Raw genomic sequence first — 5,273 nt, 5'->3', positions numbered from 1 at the left:
ATTATTATTAAATTAATTCGCCGTATAATGGTGATAATTATGCATATCAAATGAGGAAAAAATAGAATATACTCACAAGAGGAAGAGATCATATATTGAATAAAACTGTTGGATTACAATAGTGGATATTACAGGAGGAACATCATCCCAATGTGATCCATAATCTAAATATTTTCTTGAGAGTGAAACTTAAACCGACAATAATCCATCAACTAGAATTAACTAAAACTTAACCGAAGAACATCATACAACAGGAACAACATCACTACAAACTAAAACTGAAGGCATCCATCATCATCATCATCATCATCATCAACGGGAACATCATCATCATCATCATCAACGGGAACATCATCATCATCATCAACGGGAACATCATCATCATCATTGCAGTATACTTGCCACAAACCATAGAATCATCCATATATCTTTTGATTGAATCTACAAAGAAAATAACAAAATGAATTGTTAACACACAATGAACTGACATCATGCAAGTAGTGAGAGAGGCAGGTTATAAGTCACTTACAAAGGTTGAAGGCCATGCAATTTATGTTATACATAGTAGATGGAAATACATCCATAACCTATCTCAAGATCATCATTGATCGGTTAGTATTAGTTTTTTTACCGCTTTTTGAGGGGTTCAGGTTACAGACTTAAACTATACTAGCAAGAGGAAAATAGTATCTCACACCCTTATCCTAATAAGCATGGCGCATAACCTACCACAGCTTCGCTTGCTCAATTTCTACATGCCACTACATTTTATAAATAGTAGCTACTTCAAACTTATTCAAGCAGATACTATCTGGTTAATTCCTATAAAAATAAATTAAGAGGTTAATTAATTAGTCATCCCTTTGAACAGTAATGCTCTACTTTTCTGATGCTTGGATTGGATGGGTTAATTAATTAGTCATCCTTTTGAGTGGTAATGCTCTACTTTTGTTATCAAAATCCCCCAAAAGACTTTAAGTTGTCACACAGTTGCATGTCTGTGTGTCTTGTCCAGAAGTTGAAGCAACTGCCATATGTGGCCATTAAGCAAGTTGATGTTACTTTTTGCAAAGAAATATGATCCCAAAAGAACAATTCCCTGAAGCGACTTGGAAAACAAATGGGCTGTCGAGTAACTTACTTCATAATTAAGCACAGAAGTCATCATGGCATCCAACAGAAGATATGAAAGATCTGTAGCTGATCTGCACCAGTACAGTTACACCAACATGTAACAACATCACGTTATTTCATCATTGTTCCCTTGGAATATGTACAGTGTAGTGATGAATATGTGGCACAAGAAAGAGAGGTGGCAACCTGTTTGGTACCTTGAAGAAGGCCTTGCTCTTGAGCTAGTGGTCCAGCGCTCATGGACTGAAAGAAACAAGAAGACCAAGATGAAAAATAATCAACAGACCTCGTCGAACTGTACTTGGAGACTGACAGCGAGCTCGGGGCTAAGCGCCATCTCGTCCAACATCTACATGAGGGCCCTGCCAATACAACTCAAACGCCCCCGCCATCCATCTTCTGATCCCTCACCCTGCCAATCAACATTATCAGAATGCAGAACAACACCAACAGTTTCACTTCCAGTTAGACAACCTGACCGTCACTTCCAGTAAGACGACCTCACCGTCACCAACAGTTCAATTCCATGCAATCTTTGTTATACATAACAAATTATTAGCATACATAGTAGATGGAAATACATTCATAAATTATCTCAAGGTGATCATTGACCTATTAGTATTAGTTTTGTTATCATTTCTTTGAGTGGTTCAGGTACAGACTTAAACTACATGAGCCTATTATGGGCGTCTTAGTGTATGGCAGAAATCGTTGCATAAGTATTAACATTTTCTCTGATTGCTTTCAATGTTGAACATATCCAATGGGATAAAGATACATATTTTTTGACGGCATGCAGTGCAAAATCTGTTGGAGCAACATGAAGCTGCACCAATTTTTGGTGTCCCTTCTCCCGCTTCCTCATGAGATCTTGGTCCAAGCATGAGTAAAGTATAATAGAGTAGAAATAGTGTTCCAGTTTGTGCTCGTAAACTTAATTTAAATATTAGTTAGACACCAGTTGTGGTCAAGGGGCCAAATAAGTTATTCAACACATCATGCTAGTTAACATGGGAATTCATGTTTGGGTAAAAATAAATTAGTCCGGACAAAATCACTACTTATACAGTATATATAGACAGCCAGAAGGACCTAAATATGAAAATGCTAACAAACGATGGAGAGACATGCTTACAGTTCCTCTGAAGCTACAGACATTTCAGACAACACAATATATATATGCACTGACCATGACTAATCACAACACTTCTTTAATTGAAGTCTGTACAATTTTCTTAAGACATACAACTAACATAATTCAAAAAGCCTTGTGGGTGAATCTTTATTGTTCAGAACATGAAAGGGTGGAAAATGCCAATTTCAGAACAAAATTAAGGACTGCTTCAGAACCACACACACACCATTACTCAGGATTTACACAACTAGTATATTTTGGAATGTGGCTTAATTACCTTATTATGTTTTCTGTAAGTGGCAGCTCTGAAATCAAAATCATGAAACTGCAGAGGAACGATACACATGCTGTTTAGAAACTAATGTTCAGAATATTGATTCTATAATAATAATTGTAGGATGTTCCATTTTATACTGAAGCCTCATTAATTAATCTACCATGTAAACATGAACCTGTACAAGTGAAGTACTCTTTGCTATTCATAGCAATGGTTCCTGATGTGCCACAAACCAGAGCACAAAGGAGGAGTGGACCAACTCACCTGATGCCAGAGGAGGAGGAAGAAGCTCCATGGCTTCTTGTCCTGAGCAGCAGCAAGTCCGTCCGCTGGTTGTTCCTCCCTGCACACCTACATGCGAAGAGAAAAGCAGAGGTTAGAGAAAGGGGGAGAAGAGAGGACGAAGCCAGGGGAGGGGATGCACTCACCGGACGAAAGGAGGACGACATGGACACAGACTCCCGAGCCGACGCCTGAAACCCTAGCCATGGGGGGAGGGTCGAGGGTGGGCTTTGGTGGCTGTGACCACTTGATCTAGCCAGATGGGAGGGCGGCGCGGTGCGAGGGGACCTTCAATTGTGCTTCACGGTGGCAGGATTCAACGGACGTCGCCTGAATCAGCCGCCGCAGGTGGCGCAGGGAGGAGCCACGTGGTGAGAGAGAGACGGGACGTGGTAGGCATGGGTGGGTCGGGGATGCGGCGAATCCGGCAGCCACCAGGGTTGCGAGGTGGGAGGAGGGCAGGGGCAGGGCCGGCCGCGAGGTGGTTTGGAGGAGGTAGATTAGGCCGTGGATGGCGGCGATTTGGGAGAGATGAGAGGATCGGGGGCTCTGTTTCTCGCACGTCTCTTTATCCTTTCCTCTGTTTATTTTTTTTTCATATGTACTACCACCTACAACTCTACAACCATAATATGTGTATCTACTGAAAAATTTACAACACATAGTCAAAATGTTGTACAATTTGTGTTGCTTTATAGAGGGTATCCTTACAGTGGTGGATCTCTGTATGGGTGGCTGCCGAGTGAATGAACTCCCACCATGCTGACTAGTACTCTGTTACTTGGTGAATGGGCCTGGCCCCATGGGCTTTCCTTGGTTCTAGTTACCGTGCATGGGCCTACTCGGTAGGAAATAACCTCGTCATTGGCCCCTGAATTCATCAGGATCTTCAGACTCAAGTCTGGTAATCCATTGAATCTAACTAAACATTCCTGGAAAAGTATTATGGTTGTTTACCGATTTGTAGTCCCATGAATCTACTCAAAGGAAAGATCCTGATGGATTCTTAGAGATAGACGTTCGTGATTTCTGTTTTTGGTGTGGGTTAGTTAATTAGGGAAAGTTTGGTGATACTCAACCATCTCTCGGAAGAGGCTGACTAATGATCCGAGTAGAGGATGTATATCCATCTGACTGATGAATTTAGCGCACGGGCTGATTCTCTCGGAAAGATGCCATTCAGTATCCTGGAGGAACACCAAACTCTTGATCCAAACCTATGAATTTGAGGCTTTGGATCCTAGTGAAGGCCCAAACGGATCCACGGGAAGCACCAAACTCACCCTTTTTCGAACGATCTCGACTGGCGCAGCCACTTGATCTAGTGGTGCCCCAGTGAATGATGTAGCATGTGCGATCATGTCGATTTCTTCATGTTGCGGATGCGGCTGGGTTATTTTGGGATGGGTTCTGCTGGGGCAAAATTCTCTCCGAGTGAACTGCCTCGCTTAACGCCTTCCCTGAGCAGAGCAAACAAAGTCATTTACATTTTCCCAGAGGATCTTCTACGGGATTGTAGGATTTCACATGAGACTGTAGGAAATTGTCGTGGCTGGATGGGTTCTAGTGAGATTGAGATTGAGACGGCTAGCAAAGCGTTCGTTTGAGATTGCCAAAAAACTAACCTCGGATTAAGGTGAATCGGTCACTATTGTTCCAGCCTGGCCTCTTTCTCGTGTAACTAGGCTATGTTTGGTAGCGAAGCACTAGAAAAACTGAAGTATTAAAAGCCAGAGTATTTTAGTCAGTAGGTACAAGATACTACAGTTTTCACATAGCAAAGTATCTTGAAGTATTGAGAATAATGCACTGGTAGAAAAAGGGCCTATAGTCCCGGTTCGTAAGGGCCTTTAGTCCCGGTTCAGGAACCGGGACTAAAGTGTCGGTACTAATACCTCCCCCTTTAGTCCCGGTTCAGTCCAGAATTGGGACTAAAGGCCCTCCACGTGGGCAGTGCGTAGAGCCCAGCCAGGAGACCCTTTGATCCCGGTTGGTGGCACCAACCGGGACCAATAGGCATCCACGCGTCAGCACTTCTGTGGCTGGGGTTTTTGTTTTTTTTTTGAAAAGGGGGGGGGGGGGGGGGGGGGGTTGGGGGTTTTGGGGGGTTAATTTAGGTGTTTCATATATTGTGTTAGCTAGTTATAATTAATAGAGAGAAGTGTCCTCTGTTATGTCCGTGCTTGATCGACGCTACGTACTATACATACGTATATAGAGAGGACTAGACACGCTAGCTAGCTAGTAATTAAGCAAACGAAGGAAACAGAAAGATCGTCATGAACATATATGCATATATACAGAGAGAAGTGATATCGACCACCTCTCCTTCTCCGAGAGATTGGTCGAACAACAAGTTCTCGTATATCTATCTGACACTACCGGCTACATATATACAATAATTATCTCTTACAAATATAATCATACGGACTCAGGGTCCACATA

At 42.4% G+C, this 5,273-nt stretch overlaps 1 long non-coding RNA gene across 1 annotated transcript; it reads right to left on the bottom strand.

Annotated features, from left to right (window-relative positions):
* Window positions 1–336: 336 nt before the first annotated feature.
* LOC125514292 lies at window positions 337–1,498 on the bottom strand. Its single transcript, XR_007286339.1, has 3 exons — window positions 1,321–1,498; window positions 1,142–1,205; window positions 337–441 (listed from the first exon to the last, which is right to left on the bottom strand). It is a non-coding gene; the product is annotated as an uncharacterized LOC125514292 (long non-coding RNA).
* Window positions 1,499–5,273: the final 3,775 nt, after the last annotated feature.

The sequence above is a fragment of the Triticum urartu genome, chromosome 1, assembly GCF_003073215.2.
Source record: "Triticum urartu cultivar G1812 chromosome 1, Tu2.1, whole genome shotgun sequence".
In the NCBI taxonomy this organism is placed as follows: Eukaryota; Viridiplantae; Streptophyta; class Magnoliopsida; order Poales; family Poaceae; genus Triticum; species Triticum urartu.
The sequence above is the reverse complement of the archived record's forward strand: the minus strand, read 5'-3'. Positions and strand labels throughout refer to the sequence as shown.